The sequence below is a fragment of the Sus scrofa genome, chromosome 8 (genome assembly GCF_054392235.1).
Source record: "Sus scrofa isolate SSC_HxYL_T2T_F1_AM1 chromosome 8, Sscrofa_HxYL_maternal_Yorkshire_Landrace_v2.0, whole genome shotgun sequence".
Lineage (NCBI taxonomy): Eukaryota > Metazoa > Chordata > Mammalia > Artiodactyla > Suidae > Sus > Sus scrofa.
The window spans coordinates 32,123,523-32,140,376 of record NC_139390.1 but is presented as its reverse complement, the minus strand read 5'-3'; the positions used below and the strand labels follow the sequence as shown (position 1 = coordinate 32,140,376).

Genomic DNA, 16,854 nt, shown 5'->3' with positions numbered 1-16,854 from the left:
CATTATGATGAATGTAACGTGGATGTCCTGATTTTTTGCTTTGCTACAGTGAAAATTGCTTATAAAGAAATGGGGGCTGGCAGCTGGTGCTTAGACATCTTTTGAGTGTGTCCTGCCCCCAAAGGCTTTTCTTTACCATTGGATTTGGTATGTAACAGTATTTTATAAAGGCAATGAAAATTATATATTGCCTGTTTTTTGTGTGTGGTTATCAAAATCAGAGTGGTCTTGGGACGTTGTCGAAAGTAATAACCTTTCATTATAAAAGAAAGAAAGCTCATCTTCAAAAAAGTGAGAATTGAGTTATTGGCTTATTGTCTAGCCTCTGGCCCTGGTAAGAATAAGTGGAAACAGCCTTGCCACGGCAGTGGTTCCAGCAGGGCAAAAAGCTGAATTGTGTCCCCTTGAAATTCCTCTTTTGACGTTCTAACCCTCAGTCCCTTGGAATGTGACTCTCTCTTTGGAGAGAGGATCTTTAAAGAGGTGCTTAAGTTAAAGGGAGGTCATGGAGATAGGCTTTAATGCAGTATGACTTTGGACACAGACATGTGTAGTGGGAAAGCTTCGTCAGGACGTAGCAGGAGGGTGACACCCGCAAGTCAAGGAGAGAGGCCTCAGACCAACCACTGCTGCCAATGCCTTGACGTTGATACCTTCATCTTGGACTCATGGATCTGCTGTGTGAGGCACACAGTCTGCGGTGGCTTGTTGGGGCAGCACCCTCGTACAGGCAGAAGCCAGAGTTGTTCAGGGAAGCTTCCTCCATCATTGGGTTCCAGCATCACAGTCCCCCCAGAGTCTGGAAGCACGTGGGCGATGCCCTGCGCCCTGGTGATGCCACAAAAGAATGAGTCGATTTGATTGCTCACGGGATTGCCGGGCACCTGTGGTGGCGATTCCTTGGTGTCTTCATGCCCTGCTGATCATTTTGGTTGGAAGCTGCCTGCCTTGTCAGCATTTCCACGTCCCTCAGAAACTCAATTAAGAGTGTGAGATGAAGCGGCAGCGCTTAGCTTACAACTCCCCACGAGCCGAGCCGACATCTGAGCCCGAGTTGCTCTGTGTTCCGAGCCCAGCAGAGTGGAGGAGGCACCTGCGGAGACAGGGAGGATTTGTGGACGGCTCTCTTTGCTGGGAATTGGACCACGTGTGGGAGACACGACAGTTTCAAGCCAGCTCTGCTTTCTCAGGAGACTGTCTCTGGCATCTTGAAATTTAAGGGAAGCTTAATTTAGTCTCTGGTTTTCACTGTAGATCTGTAAGCTCTGAGGCTCATAGTAGCAGTTGGAAACCATTGACTTCCATTGGCCTGTTTATTTGAATTTGATTTACTGGGAAATTTAAGAAACAGAGGACCAGAGGTGTTTCAAAAACACTTAAAATTTGGCTTCACATTCCCGTAGATGTGCTTTCCCAGTGGGTAGGGCACATGGAGCCTGTAATTAATTAGGTTATAGTAAGTCTTGGTTTTGTTCCATGTCTTCTAGGCTCAGGGAATGTGAGTAGTGTGAATGTTGAGAACTTTCCTCTTGAATTCTTTTTTTTTTTTTGGCTGCACCGTGGTGTGTGGAGCTCCCGGGACACGAATAGAAACTGCGCTGCAGTTGGGGGTCACACTGGATCCTTAATCCACTGTGCCACAAAGGAACTTTCTTGAATTCTTTCTTGATCGGGTTTCTGGGACACCCAACATTAGGATATTGAGAACATCTGGAGGCCAGCGGTGCATGGTTCCTGTGCTCCCTGTGTGTCCAGGATCCAATAGACATGTTTGTTGTTAAAACACCTCTTCCCTATGGATGGTCGACTGTTTGTGTGGTACCATGAAGAGGGCCGCTTCGCATTCCTTATTTGCATATTTTGCTATTAGGTAAGAGAGATGAGCCCATCATTAACATTGAGAGAAATGTACAATCTTCTGCTTTAAGTTACAACGTGTTTTTGGCTATGCCATCCCCCAGCCCGGTCTTTTTGGCAGATTTTTGTGGCTCATGGGAACACATGACCCCGAGGGCCCGCAGCATCTGCAATCGAAATAGTTCTCATTCCAGGACCCACAAAACAGGGTGTGTCTGAAAGAACCTGAAAGCAAACACGTATGCAACACGTTATATACTTCATCGTAGAATGTGGTACCGGATTCTGCCTCGCCTCAAAGCCTGCAAAGCCGCCCTTCCTGCTGTCCGAAGATGTTGTTATAGTTCCCCTCTCCATAAGTGAAGAACGCATGGATGGAAGTTTCTCCACAAGAATGGGCCATGGGAATCCTTCGATGAGGAAGACAATGATAACAGAGCTTGTGTTGGAAGATGACCAAAACCTGGGTGAAAGACCGTCCTCGAAGAGTGAACTAGCAATGTTTATTCGCCTGAAGAAGCTGTTCTCCAGCTTATTATTCTTTAACAGAAGTTATTCCATGCTTCATTGCTTGTGGACTATGCATCCAAGAGATTCATGGACTGGAGTGCATTTCATCTACAGCAACAACAGCAAACCAATCTTAGAAAGGATTTAAATCAGTGATCAGAAAACTACAGCTCAGAGGCTGAATCTAGCATACTGCCTGTTTTGATGTGGCTTATGACCTACCATGGTTTTCACTTTTCTTTTTCTTTCTTTTTTAAAAAATTTTTTATGAACTTATTTTTATTATTATTTCCCCAGTGCAGGTTCCCCCCCCCCCCCCACTGTATACAGCATGGGGGCCCAGTTACACATACATCTATACATACTTTTTTCTCCCATTATTATGCTCCATTGTATTCTCTTTCTTTCTTTCTTTCTTTTGGTTTTCACATTTTTAAATGGCTGCAGGACAATTAGTAGTGTTTTTTTTGGTTGTTGGTTTTTTTTTTTTCTGTCTTTTTGTCTTTTCTAGGGCTGCCCCTGTGGCATATGGAGGTTCCCAGGCTAGGGGTCGAATCAGAGCTATAGCCACTGGCCTACCCCAGAGCCACAGCAACGTGGGATCTGAGCTGCATCTGTGACCTACACCACAGCTCACAGCTACACCGGATCCTTAACCCACTGAGCAAGGCCAGGGATCGAACCTGCAACCTCGTGGTTCCTAGTCAGATTCGTTAACCACTGAGCCACAATGGGAACTCCCAAAAGAGTAGCGTTTTTGTGACACCCGAAAATTACACCTTTCAGTGTTCATCAGTAAAGTTTTATTGCACCACAGCCATGCCCATTCACTGATGTATTGTGTCTGGCTGTTGTCAGCCTGCATCAGCAGAGTTGAGTAGTTGTACTGAGGTTCTATGGCCTGCACAGTGTAATTATTCATTCTCTGGTACTTTTCAGAAAATCTTTGCCACCCTAGTTTAAAAAGTTGTTTACATTTATTCATATTTTTAAAAAATTAATTATCATGTCCTCTGCTGGTCTTGATGTGCAGTGTGAAAAATCCTCATGTGGGATGGCAGATTATTCCATAAACTCATCTTTTATCTTACAGAATCCCTTCTATCGCATCTTTAAAGATGACCCCTGAACATCTTCTTGGTCACTTGAAATTTAGCTGCAGTCATTAAGAAAGCAGACCAGCAGTTGTTTATTTTCCCCCAAACCAAATCCTTTACTCAGCAAAGATGGACTGAGTGCTGACTGCACACCACCCACTGTTGCAGGCAGTGGAGATGAGCAAAGATCCTAACAGGTGAGGTTCCTGCTTGCCTGGGACCATGCGTTCTCCTGGGAGGAGATGGGCTATAGACAAACAAATATATACTATATCGGGGTAGTAAGCTCAGTGAAGAACAGTCAGGGGGAGGGAGAGGTAGAGGCAATAGAGGGCTGCTTAAGAGGTGGCGATGGGGAGTTCCCATGTGGTGCAGCAGAAGCGAATCCGACTAGGAACCATGAGGTTGCGGGTTCCATCCCTGGCCTTGCTCAGTGGGTTAAGGATCCGGCATTGCCATGAGCTGTGGTGTAGGTTGCAGACACGGCTCGGATCCTGTGTTGCAGTGGCTGTGGCTGTGGCTGGCAGCTGTGGCTCTGATTGGACCCTTAGCCTGGGAACCTCCACATGCCAAGGGTGTGGTGCTAAAAAGCAAAAAAAAAAAAAAAAAAAAAAAAGAAGTGATGGGCTAAAGCCTCCAAGAACAGTTAAAGTTGAGCAGGAGTCACAGGTGCTAAGACCTAGGAGATGGCATTCTGGGTGAATGCAAGAGCCAAGGCCCTCAGGTGGGAGTGAGCTTGGCATGTTTGAGAATCAGCAAAGATGCCTTTGAGGCTAGAGCAGAGCTAACAAAGGGAAGAGTGATGCAGAGCGAGGCCAAAAAATACGGGGTGGAGTGAGGGACAGGTTACAAAGGGTGCTGCAGGGCAGAGGAAGCACCTCAGAGAGTCATTTCTGAGAGAATGACAGGGTTTTGAGGAGAGCTGACTTGATCTAACTTAATTTTAAAAAGAATCACTTAAACGAGTGGGACTATATCAAACAAAAAAGCTTCTGCATCACCGAAGCAACCTTCAACAAAATGAAAAGGCAGCCTACTCAGTGGGAGAAAATGTTTGCAAATTGTATATTGGATAAGGGGTTAATGTCCAGAATACGTAAAGAACTCGTGAAATTCAATAGCAAAAAAAAAAAAGAAAGAAAAAAAAAGAAAGAAACCAATTAAAACTTGAGCAGAGGACATTTTTGTAAAGAAGGCATACAGATGGCCAACAGTTGCATGAAATGTGCTTAACACCGTTAAGCATCAGAGAAAGACAAATCAAAACCACAATGAGATCATCACCTCTCATCTGTCAGAATGGCCATTATCAAAAAGACAAGCAACAAGCGTTGCAGGCACGTGGAGAAAAGGGAACCCTCGTACCTGGTTGGTGGCAAATGTAAATCGGTGTGGCCACTGTGAAAAACATAGTGCGGAGAGTCCTCAAAAAGTTAAAAATAGAGCTACCGTGTGCTCCAGCCGTTCCACTTCTAGGTGTGTATCCCCAGGAAATGAAAATAGGATCTTGAAGAGATATCCACAGCCCCATGTTCACTGTAGCATCATTCACAGTAGCCAAGATATGGAAACAACCTAAATGTCTCTCAGCAGATGATTAGATAAAGAAGATGAGAAGCTGTTAATGTGTATGAATAAACACACACAGTGGGCTATTATTCAGCCATAAAAAAGGAAGGAAATCCTGCCATTTGCAACAACATGTGTGGATCTCCAGGGCATTACGCTACGTAAAATAAGTCAGACAAAGAGAAATACGCTATGGTATCACTTAAGTGTGGAATCAAAAAGAAAAAGTTGGACTCATAGAAACAGTAGAACAGTGGTTGTGGGGAGGGGTTGAGTGGTGGGGCAATAGGGAGAGGCTTGTAATATGGTACCAACTTTGAGCTCTAAGATGAATAAGGCCTGAGGATTTAAGGTAAAGCATGGAGACTGCAGTTGATAATACCATATTATGTAACTGTAAAAGAATGGATCTTAACTGTTCTCACCAAAAATAAATGAATGTACGAGTTGATGGATTGTTAATTAACTAGATGGGGTAAAACTTTTCACAATGTATATGTGGATCATACCATCACAATGTAAATTTTAGGTTTTTTTTTTTTTTGCTTTTTTAGGGCTGCCCTCACGGTATATGGAGGTTTCCAGGCAAGGGGTTCCAAATGAAGCTACAGTTGCCAGCCTATGCCACAGCCACAGCAACGAGGGATCCGAGCCACGTCTGTGACCTACACCACAGCTCATGGCAACACTGGATCCTTAACCCACTGAGCAAGGCCAGGGATGGAACCCGAAACCTCATGGTTCCTAGTCCGATTCGTTAACCACTGTGCCACAATGGGAACTCCACAATGTATACTTTAAATATCTTACCATTTAGTATGTCAAGTGTACCTCATTAAGGCTGAAAAAAAAGATCACTTAAGCTAGAAGTTCTGGTTGTGGCTCAGCAGGTTAAGAACTTGACTAGTATCCATGAGGATGCAGGTTTGATTCCTGGCCTTGTTCACTGGGTTGAGGATCCAGTGTTGATGCAAGTAGATGCGGCTTGGATCTGGCCTTGCCATGGCTGTGGTGAAGGCCAGCAGCTGCCGCTCTGATTCGATCCCTGGCCTGGGAACATCCATATGCTGTAGGTGTGGCTTTAAAAAGAAAAAGGGGGGAAAAAAAAAACAAACAAACACCAAAAACTATATCCGTATACCAGCCAAAACAGTTCGCTTTCAGAGGTCCTGAAATATTGTCGAGTGACTCTTCTTTGACACAACTGATGTAAGGCTGCCATAAAAGTGGCATCAGAACAGTGATGATCACCAGGTCCTGTCTGCTTAGGTGAGTATTCAAAGGTTTTAGGTCTGTGATCAGCCTGGGTCTACTCAGGAAACCCGCTTATGCTGGAACTTGAACAGCGTGTGGGGGAACTACCCTGAGGCTATGGCAGCCCAGCTCCTCCCTCTGGCAGGCCCGAGGGGTGAGGGAGGGCGCAATTACTGGGAGACAGACTCTGTGTATTGGGCCAGGACCTGAGCGCTGGCAGGGAGGGAGCCGTTTGCCTCCTTCCTCTGTTCTCCTGAAGGTGCCCTCCTGTGGATCCTTCCCTTCTCATTGATCAAACCCAGCCAGGAACGAGCGGTAAGGGAGCCTGCTTTTGCTTTTTTTTGTTTTTGTTGAAGTACAGTTGATTTACAATATTGTGTTAGATTCAGGTGTATGGCAGAGTGATTCAGATATATATTTTTCAGGTTACTTTCCATTATAGGTTATTACAAGATACTGAATAGTGTTCCCTGTGTTACACAGTAAATCCTTGTTGCTTGTCCATTTTATACACAGTTGTGTGTGTCTGTTAATCCCATACCCTTAATTTACCACCCCCACACTTTCCCTCTCAGTAACTGTAAGCTTGTTTTCTATGTCTGTGAGTCTGTTTCTGTTTTGGACATGTATTCGTTTGTATTATTCTATCTCTCCATGGCTTGATGACTTCACTTAGTTTGATAATCTCATAGGTCCATCCATGTTGTGGCCAGTAGCAACATTCCATCCTTTTTTATGGTTGAGTAATATTCCACTGTATATATGTATATATATATACCGCCTCTTTATCCATTCATTTGGTGATGGACATTGAGGTTTTTCCCATGTCTTGGTTATTGTGAATAGTGCTGCTATGAACATTGGGCTGCATGTATGTTTTCAAATTAGAGTTTTCATCATTCCTGGATATATGCCCAGAAGTGGGATTGCTGGATCATGTGGTAGCTCAATTTTTAGTTTTTTAAAGAAGCTTCAACAGTGTAGAGTTCCCTTTTCCCACACGCTCTCTAGCATTTATTATTTGTAGATTTTTGATGATGGCCATTCTGACCCCTGTGAGGTTATATACCTCTTTGTGGTTTTGATTTGCATTTCTCTAATAATTAGAAATGTTAGGCATTTTTCCATGTGCCTTTTAGTCATCTGTATGTCTTCTTTGGCGAAATGTCTATTTGGGTCTTCTGCCCATGTTTCGACTGGTTTCTGTGGGTTTTTTTCATTTTGAGTTGTATGAGCTGTTTCAATATTTTGGAAATTAACCTCTTGTCAATGCATTCTTTGCACGTATTTCCTCCCCTTCCATAGGTTGTCTTTTTGTTTTGTTGGTGGTTTCCTTTGCAAAAACTTGTACGTTTGATTAGGTCCCATTTGTTTACTTTCGCCTTTATTTATTTATTTTTTTTGTCTTGGGAGACTGGTCTAAGAAAATATGCTACAATTGATGTCTGAGAATGTTTTGCCTATGTAATCTCTTCTAGGCTTTTTTGGTGTCATGTCTTATATTTAGGTCTTTAAACCATTTCAGTTTATTTTTGTATGTACTGTGAGGGTGAGTTCTAACTTCACCGGTTTACCTGTGGTGGCCCAGCTTTCCCAGCACCACTTGCGGATCGTCTCCATTGTATCTTCTTGCTCTTTGGTTGACGATGGATTGACCGTAAGTGTATGGGCTTATTTCTGGGCTTTCTGTTCTGTTGCATGGATCCGCATGACTGTTTCTCTGCCAATACCATGCTGTTTTGATTACTGCAGCTTTGTAGTGTTCTTTGAAGTTGGGGAGGGTTGTGCCTCCTCTTTGTTCTCTGTCCTCAGAATAGCTTTGAGGGAGCCTGTTAAAGGGGTCAGCTTCCTGGAGCAAAGAACATATTGGAAACATGGAGAGGCAAGTGAAATCTTAGATCTTAGGAGACACGGGTGACACTTTTAGACGTTCCAGCGCTCTGTCGCTTGCTCTCTCCCACCCTCACCCCTGCCCCCCACAGACACACCACCCATGAGCGTGCATAAACACACACGCCTCCTTAAAGTCCCTCGGGTACTGTGATCACTTTTCTCATGGGTGTAGAGGAGCAATCCTACAATATATGCCATTGGGTACACAAGGAAGGGTTTGGAAGGCCCCACACAATCTCATCTTTCATTCCTGACAAATTCAAAGCACATGTGTTCCTGATGGGTAGAGTTGAACATTTGCAAAAAAATTTTTTTTGAAGTCTCTTGTATAGTTGGACACAGAAGGAAAAACCCAGTGAGACAGAAATTTAAAACCTTGGTGAACTGTGTTCAGTTTTGGTTATTCTGGTTAAGAAGAAACAAAGCAAGCATTGATTTTTAGCCTCTTTGATCCAGTGGTTTTAGCTTTCCACCGTGGGGCATATTAAAACAGTTGAAGACACAGAAGTACCATTCAGAAAACTGCTTCTTGCAGCAACTCCTGTGATGTCCCGGGGGCACCGGGAACCTTTGGTTTCCTTTCAAGGCAGGAGCGGTTGTGCAAAGTCACAGACCTTTATATGTCGTATGGGGGGAGGGGTGGGGGGGGAGGTGAGAGAAGAATTTTTTAAGATGACTTGATATTTTAAACATACTTGACTTTTCACTTGACTGAGAGTCCAAGAACCCACGATTCTCATAACAGAATGGGCATCGTGGCCAACAAGTCTATAGAAAGAGGAATGTGTACCAACCCATGTTCAGTGTTATTTTGTAGAGGGTGGTTCCTGCAGGAGGAACTCAAGCTCTATCGATGGCAAAACTCCTGTTTCTGGAATCTGGACGAAAACCAAGTTCTGGGTGGCACATTCCCCAAATGTTCTTGGCCCCCGATTGGAGAGGCCCAGCTGAGGACTCGGGGTTGGGGGTGGGGGCACAGAACCCTCTCTTTTCTATTTATGGTGATCAGCTATGTTGTAAAACTTAAACATAATTTATTTTGCTTGAAAGTCAAGGAAAAAAGGCATCTGGAACATCCCATTCGTTTTCAAGCACCAGAACAGGGTATGTTTTTGTTTCATGGCTCTGGCCTGTGGGTACGTGTTGCAGGACAGGCTCACTCCTGTGGTCCTGAGTCTTCGGGCTTGGGGTGCACCCCCTCCGCCGGGCTTTGTGTTCACAAGTGGCAGGTGAAGCAAGTGTGAGGCAGGGCCCGGGTCCTGAGTCGGTGTATATCATTCTCAGGAGAGTGGATGCATCAACAGATCCATGCAGAGAAAGAGCGCCTCCAGAGGCAGTTACAGGGAGGTCCTGACATTGTGACGGGAGAGCGTAAAAAAGCACAGCCCTTTGAGCCAGGCCTTGCAGCATCCCCAGTGGAACAAAGTCATGCGGTGAGGTGTTAGAATGAGTTCTGACTTCACTTGCCAGCCTCAGTTTTCCTCATCTAGAAAATGGCCATACTGCTTTACCACCAGAAACAGTGAAATACCCTCAGCGTTGTTACTACTTCTTTTCCTTTTCTTTTCTTTTCTTTTCTTTTTCTTTTTAGGGCCACACCCAGGGCATATGGAGGTTCTCAGGCTAGGGGTTGGACAGGAGCTATAGCTGCCAGTCTACGCCACAGCCACAGCAACACAGGAGCCAAGCTGTGTCTTTGACCTTCACCACAGCTCACGGCAACAACAGATCCTTAACCCACTGAGCGAGGCCAGGGGTACAACCCGAAACCTCATGGTTACTAGTTGGATTTGTTTCCACAGAGCCACAAGGGGAACTCCAATGTTGTTACTTCTTATTGTGGATAATATTGTCCAGTGGTGTCTTAAATAATATTTACACATCTTCAGTGGTCTGTGTCCTTCCTGGTTCATCTGTAGTTTTTCAGGCGTTTGCTCTAAAAAAAAGAATTACTGTTACTCATGGGGATTTATTATATTGGGCCAGCCCCACATAGGAAGGCTTTTCTATGTGGCAGTGTAGCTGATCTCACAAATGCAGGGGAGAGAAGCATTATTAAAGTGGAGTGAAGTCCCTGAACAGTATCTGAAAGGCTGAGTTCCCTTCTTTAGGGCAGAATCAGACATAGGATTGTGGAGTATGTCAAGGTGGAGGTGCTGCAGGTCTGGGTTTGAGATGCCTGTAGAGCATGGGACTGGAACCCTGTGATTTTTTTTTTTTTAAGAAAATTATCAACAGTTAAAAAAAAATTAACTTCCCAGGAGTTCCCATTATGGTTCAGGGGTTAACGAATCTGACTAGGAACCATGAGGTTGCAGGTTCCATCCCTGGCCTTGCTCAGTGGATTAAGGATCCGGTGTTGCCGTGAGCCGCCGTATAGGTCACAGACTTGGCTTGGATCTGGCGTTGCTGTGGCTGTGGCTTAGGCCGGCAGAAACAACTCCGATTAGACCCCTAGCCTGGAAACCCCCATATGCCACGGGAGCGACTCAAGAAAAGGCAAACAAAACAAAACAAAACAAAAATTCCTAGAGTCTGAAACTTACTTTAAGAACTTGACTTACAGAAGTGGGAGATGTATTGATTGAAACACAGTGAATTAAGCTGGAGAATCTAGAGCCTGTGGCATGTGGGTGTTGTATGAGGGGAGGTGAGGTTTAAAAAAAAAAATGTGCCACCCACTCGGCTGGAGATCCGAGTTCAAATTCGTTCCCCCAACAGGCCCTAGTCACTTGTGACACCGCCGCCCCCTTTCCTAAGCTGACTGAATCGCTCTTCTTTGCAATTTGTGTTATAGGTGGTTTATGAGCCAATTAAGGGAACTGACCTCGTAGTCACTCTTTTTTCCTTTTTTAAAATAATCTTTTTTTTTAGAACAGTTTTAAATTTACAGAGAGATTGAGGCAATCATGTAGAGTTCTCATAAAAACCCTCTCACCACGTTTCCACTGTTATTAACAGCCTACTTTAATATTTGTCACAATTAATGAACCAGTGCTGGTATGTTATTATTAACTAATGTCCATAGTGTTTTCAGATTTCCTTGGTTTTTACCTAGGTCAGAAACTGTCCTTTTCAGAGTTCCTGTTGTGGTGCAACAGAAACAGATCCAACTAGGATCCATGAGGATGTGGGTTCGATTGCTGGCCTCACTCAGTGGGTTAGGATCTGGTGCTGCTGTGAGCTGTAGTGTAGGTCACAGACGCGGCTCGGATCCCGCATTGCTGTGGCTGGGGTGTAGGCTGGCAGCTGTAGCTCTGATTTGACCCCTAGCCTGGGAACTTCCATATGCCTTGGGTGGGGCCCTAAAAATCAAAAGCAAAAACAAAACAAAACAAAAAACCCTGTCCTTTTCATTCACCACTTTATCCCATTAGATAGGAAAGTTGTTTCCTGATAAGAGTGGCTTTTCAAACAACTGTTGGTTGAGGGAATAACCAAATAAGATGCTCTACCTGCCCTTGTTATAATATAGTGGGGAAGGATAGGCCACCAGGCACATGACGTGTACACTAGTGCTTTTAAGAGTTTGGAAGCAGATGGGCTGTGTTTGAATAAAGCCTGGCACTGGCACTTAACTAACCCGTGCTTGGGTAAGTTACCCAGCCTCTCAAAGCCTGTTGCCTGAGCTGTGGAAAGAGGGTGATGTTAGTTCCTACCTCAGTGGGCTAGGAGAGAAATGAGTGAAGAAAAGAATACACGTGCAAACTTGTGACCAGGGCCTCACACGTGCGATGCTCTCAATAAATGTCACCTTCAGTTTATATAGAATGTGAGACATGAGAGGAGAGGTACAAAACATCACTGGGAATCAGAAAAGGGGAGATGCATAGAGCTGGGGCAGAGGTTAGGAAAGTTTTCCTAGAGGAGATGGCATTTGAGATTGACCTCAAAGAATAAGTCAGCTTTGGGAGTTCCTACTGTGGCTCGGGGGTTCAGAACTGTTAATACCCATGATGATGTGGTTTTCACACCTGGCCTTGCTCAGTGGGTTAAGGATCCCGAGTTGCTGTGGCTCTGGTGTAGGCCGGTGGCTACAGCTCCAATCCAACCCCTAGCCTGGGAACCTCCATGTGCCGTAGGTGAGACCCTAAAAAGGCCCCCTCTCCAAAAATAAGCATAAGTTAGCTTTTGCCAGAGGCACAGTGCCCAGAGAAAGTGCCAGGTGGAGAGAATATACTACACAAAGGTACAGAGGTGGGGAAGCGTTAGAGAATGTCTTTTGGAGGAAGGAAAATTATGTGCTATAGATGGACCGTGGTCTAATATGACAAGACAGTCGGAAGAAGGAGATAAAACTATAGGGTCAGTACAGTTTTTGATATAAATTTAAACTTTTTTTTTTTTTTTTGCCATTTCTTGGGCTGCTCGCGTGGCATATGGAGGTTTTCAGGCTAGGGGTCTAATCGGAGCTGTAGCTGCCAGCCTACACCACAGCCACAGCAACTCAGAATCTGAGCCACGTCTGTGACCTACACCACAGCTCACGGCAATGCCAGATCCTTAACCACTAAGCAAGGCGGATTGAACCCGCAACGTCATGGTTCCTAGTCAGATTCCTTAACCACTGCGCCACGATGGGAACTCCTAAATTTAAACTTTTAATTCTCAAAGTTTTCAAAAATAGAAACAAGTGGAAAAAATACTGCAATGAACACCTATAGAATCCTTATCTGATTTCAATTCTTAACATTTTTTTCTTGTTTACTTCATCTGTATGAATGTACATATACATATTTTTTGCTGAACCATTTAAAAATAGATTTTAGATCTCATGACACTTTACCCCCTAATATTTTAGCACGCATCTCCAAGAAATAAAGAAGCTGCCTTATGTAAATGCAGTACTATTATGATGCCCCTCAAAATTAATCATAGTCCCCAAATATCATTTATTGTCAGTGCATAGTCAAATTTCCCACTTATTCCCCTAAGTCTTTAGCATTAAAAAAAATTTTAGGGAGTTCCCGTCGCGGCGCAGCGGAAATGAATCTGGCTAGTAACCATGAGGTTGCGGGTTCGATCCCTGGCCTCGCTCAGTGAGTGAAGGATCCCGAGTTGCCGTGAGCTGTGGTGTAGGTCACAGACGTGGCTCGGATCTGGTGTTGCTGTGGCTCTGTTGTAGGCCGGCAGCAACAGCTCTGATTAGACCCCAAACCTGAGAATCTCTATATGCTGTGGATGCGGCCCTATAAAGACAAGAGACAAAAAAAAAAATTTTTTTTTTCTTTAAACCAGAATCCAAGCAAAAGACTATGTATTGCATTTTATTTGATTGTCATACCTCTTAAGTCTCTTTAAATTTAAAATTCCAACTAAAATGTTAAGACTTTCAGGCTTTGGAGCACTGAGAAAATTAGCACCCCCACCCCACCACCCCTGTCTATCATCCATGTAAATCAAAAACAATCTTGAATTTTGATAAAACCAATATAAGCAAGTCCAAGCAGATTCTCCTATCAAGATGATGACTTTGGGACTACTTTTGAAATCTCAAGTGGTCAGTTTTTTAAAAATACCTCGGCACATACTTGCCTTGAGTGGTCTAGCTGTATGTATACTCACGGAATTCCGTAGAGATGCAATGACTTAACTGTTTTCACTTGAGCTGAATGTCTAGCATGTGTAAACTTCACATATCTGAACCATATCCCTAGTAAGAGACACAGAACAGTGATTTTTAGTCCCCTTGTATATATAAGCTGTCCAGACGCTAAGTTCCAATCCTTTTGGGTAATTTCCCAGTGAGTGTCACAACATTTAAGGCAAAAAGTCACTTTGGCCCGTGAGTTGGAAAACAGAGGACACAGATGCTTGCTGGTTCTCCTTTCACCAGGGACACTCTGGTTATGCCGCAGGGTGGCTGGGCACCTCCTTTGCTTTTGGCCTTACCTGAGTCCCAGCCAGCCATGGCCCGGCAAGTGTCTGGAATAGCTGCGGGTCTGGGAGTGGGCATGAGATACCCAGGGCTACAACTTTTGCACCTCACAGGAAAAACTGGCATCCTCTGGCACTGCACAGAGAGGAGGAGGTGGGTGTCTGGGGAGTGCTTTGTTGCCAACATGTACCCTCTAATTGCCTTTTCCTAATGATCTCTCCTTGTTACACCTTGGAAGGGGGCTCCTCCGAGGATCATTTCTTTCCACCTCACTTGCAGGTGTGCAGGGAGTGCCGCTTTAATTTATTCCACTTAGCCTTGTTGGGGAACCCAGCCCACCCTGCCTCTGCTGGCAGAAGCCCATTCCCACCTCTGCCGCAACTTCACACGGTTCTGTTGACCCACTTGGAAGAAGTTCAATGTAGCGCCTGCTTGGTTTTTCTGGTTTGCCTTTTATTGTCTTCCAACTGAATGGATTCTTTCTCTTTCTTTTAAGGGGAAGGAACCTGAGGAAAAACAATGCTTGTGGTGGTGACTGCTTGCTAAGGGTAATTACTGTTTTATGTTAATCTGCATGTTAAAATGAGCAGACAGGGAATCGCGAAATTCACCGTCTTGTCATTTCCCAAGTCTGGTCCTTTAGGTATTTTCGTTGCTTCAATAAAGATGTAGCCATGCAGAGTAGAAATGTCTCAAAGTACAGGTTTTTTTTTTTTTTTTTTTTAAATACACATGTATATATAGCTTTTAAAAATTTTATTTCCATCAGCAAGAGTCATCACTTGGAAATTATAGACACGCGGAAAGAAGCAGCCCAGAGATAACTAGAGTTAACCCTCTGTGAGTTACGTCTGGTTATTTAGTCTGCATGCTGTGTCTCTTTGAATGGGCACAGTTGCACTATTACAGTCCAGGATTTTTTGCTCCTTAAAAGCGTGGTCTGTATCAGCAGCATTGACATCTCTTGGGAGCTCGTTAGAGATACAGAATCTTGGTTAGCCTCTCATTTGCCCCACCCCTGGCCCCCAGAAAGAAAGAAATGCAGAATCATGGGCTTCGCCACAGACATACTGAGTTGTAATTTGTATTGAATGACATTATGTAGACATTAAAATTTGGTCGCGCTTCTCCAGATCATAGATCTCCAGGGCAGCAGGCAAAGTGGGTAGGACCCAAAGACCAGCATTCTGTTTTTCTCCATTTCCCTGTCACTCTTTCTTAAAATAATTTCCACAGTATGTGATAAAGATAAAAATGAGGTCAGTTTTCTGGCAAGACAAATAGCAGCCTTGATAAGGAACCCCGTTGTCTCAGGCATCAACATTTCATTCAGTGAACATTCATTAAGTGCCTACTGTGTTCCAGGGCAGATAGGCAGCAGTCAAGGCTTGCATATTCTGCAGTAGAAGCGTACATAGGGCTTGGAGGAGGGGGTGGCTTGTTCTGCAGAGATGGGGCTGGAAGTCAGAAAGAAAAATGGTCTCTGGGCTGAGTCTTGAAATATAATTCAGTGAACATGAGTTATGAGTATTGCTGGGCTCTGGAGAGAGCACAAAGTTGGATAAAATGGATCTGTTCCTTCAAGGATTCTGTGCTTGATTTAAGGACAGGAGACAGTGTTTAAAATGATAAATAAAATTTAAAGCACCTTGGTATTAGGGTAGAACCAGAAGATCGGGGTCTGAATGGCAACTTTACAGCTCCATGACCTCAGACAAGTTATTTCACCTGAGTATCCACGGCGTTCGTAGATGGACATGAAATAAGGTAGACGATTTCACAGAATTCCAGGGATTTTTAAATGAGGTAACATAGTAAAACACTAGCCTAGAGTGAATGCAGAATTAATGCTATGTGACAAAAGTATTTAAAAAGTGCTGGAGTTCCCGTTGTGGCTTAGCAGTAACGAACCTGACTAGCAGCCATGAGGATGCAGGTTCGATCCCTGGCCTCACTCAGTGGGTTAAGGATCTGGTGTTGCCGTGAGCTGTGGTGTAGGCTGGCAGCTGCAGCTCCGATTCGACCCCTAGCCTGGGAACCTCCATGTGTCTCAGGGGTGTCCCTAAAAAGGAAAAAAAAAAAAAAAAAAGCCAAGTGAGTGCGGTAGATAAACACTGAGGAGAAACAGAAAAGAGAGGCTGGTTTTTTTCTACCTGAACTATGAGAGGCCTTGGGGCCAGTATGGCCTTGAGGATGTGGACAAGGAAGAGAGGCCATGAAGAACGGGTGAATGGGAACCAGAGTGAAAGACAAAACTGTGGTTCTGAGACGAGAGAAGCTAAGAGAGGTAACAGAAACAAGGGGTCAGGTGTGGAGGAGGAGAATTCCGTTTCTGAGACATTCAGTTTGAGGCAGCTGCTGAAAACTGCAGGTCTGGGCTGCATGTTTGCCCATATGAGTCGTGATTCAGATACGTGCCCCCCTGGTCTAGGCTTGGCCAGGTGAGGGTGTTCGGTCAGTATAAATCTTGCAAAGGGACTCTTTCAGGCTCACTGGAAATGTCCCCATCTACTCAGAGTTTCTCACCAGGATGGAAAGCAAGCCAGACTTTTTTAAATCTTGAGACCTACCTACCTCTTCCTCAAAATGTGGGGAGAAGGAGTTTCCACTGTGGTACACTAGGTTAAGGATCCAGCATTGCCGCAGCTGTGGCATAGGTCATGGCTGCGGCTCGGATTCAATCCCTGGCTCAGGAACTCCATATGCCACGGATGTGACTACAAAAGAAGAAAAAAAAAATCTGTGTGTGGAGGAGAACTGCACTTTTCTGTGGCTCATTTGTATCCATTGTCATCC

The 16,854-nt window shown here is 44.4% G+C and overlaps 1 protein-coding gene across 50 annotated transcripts in view; it reads left to right on the top strand.

The window, feature by feature from the left end:
• The window catches only part of APBB2 (amyloid beta precursor protein binding family B member 2), a 380,374-nt gene that overhangs the window by 84,505 nt on the left and 279,015 nt on the right, over positions 1 to 16,854 (top strand). For 26 of the 50 annotated variants that reach the window (XM_084971890.1, XM_084971871.1, XM_084971884.1 and 23 more), the window contains exon 3: positions 14,555 to 14,606. The exons of the other annotated variants lie outside the window; for them this stretch is intronic. The gene's annotated coding sequence lies outside the window, so the exon portion shown is untranslated. The remainder of the gene's footprint in view (positions 1 to 14,554; positions 14,607 to 16,854) is intronic. 50 annotated transcript variants of the gene reach the window in all.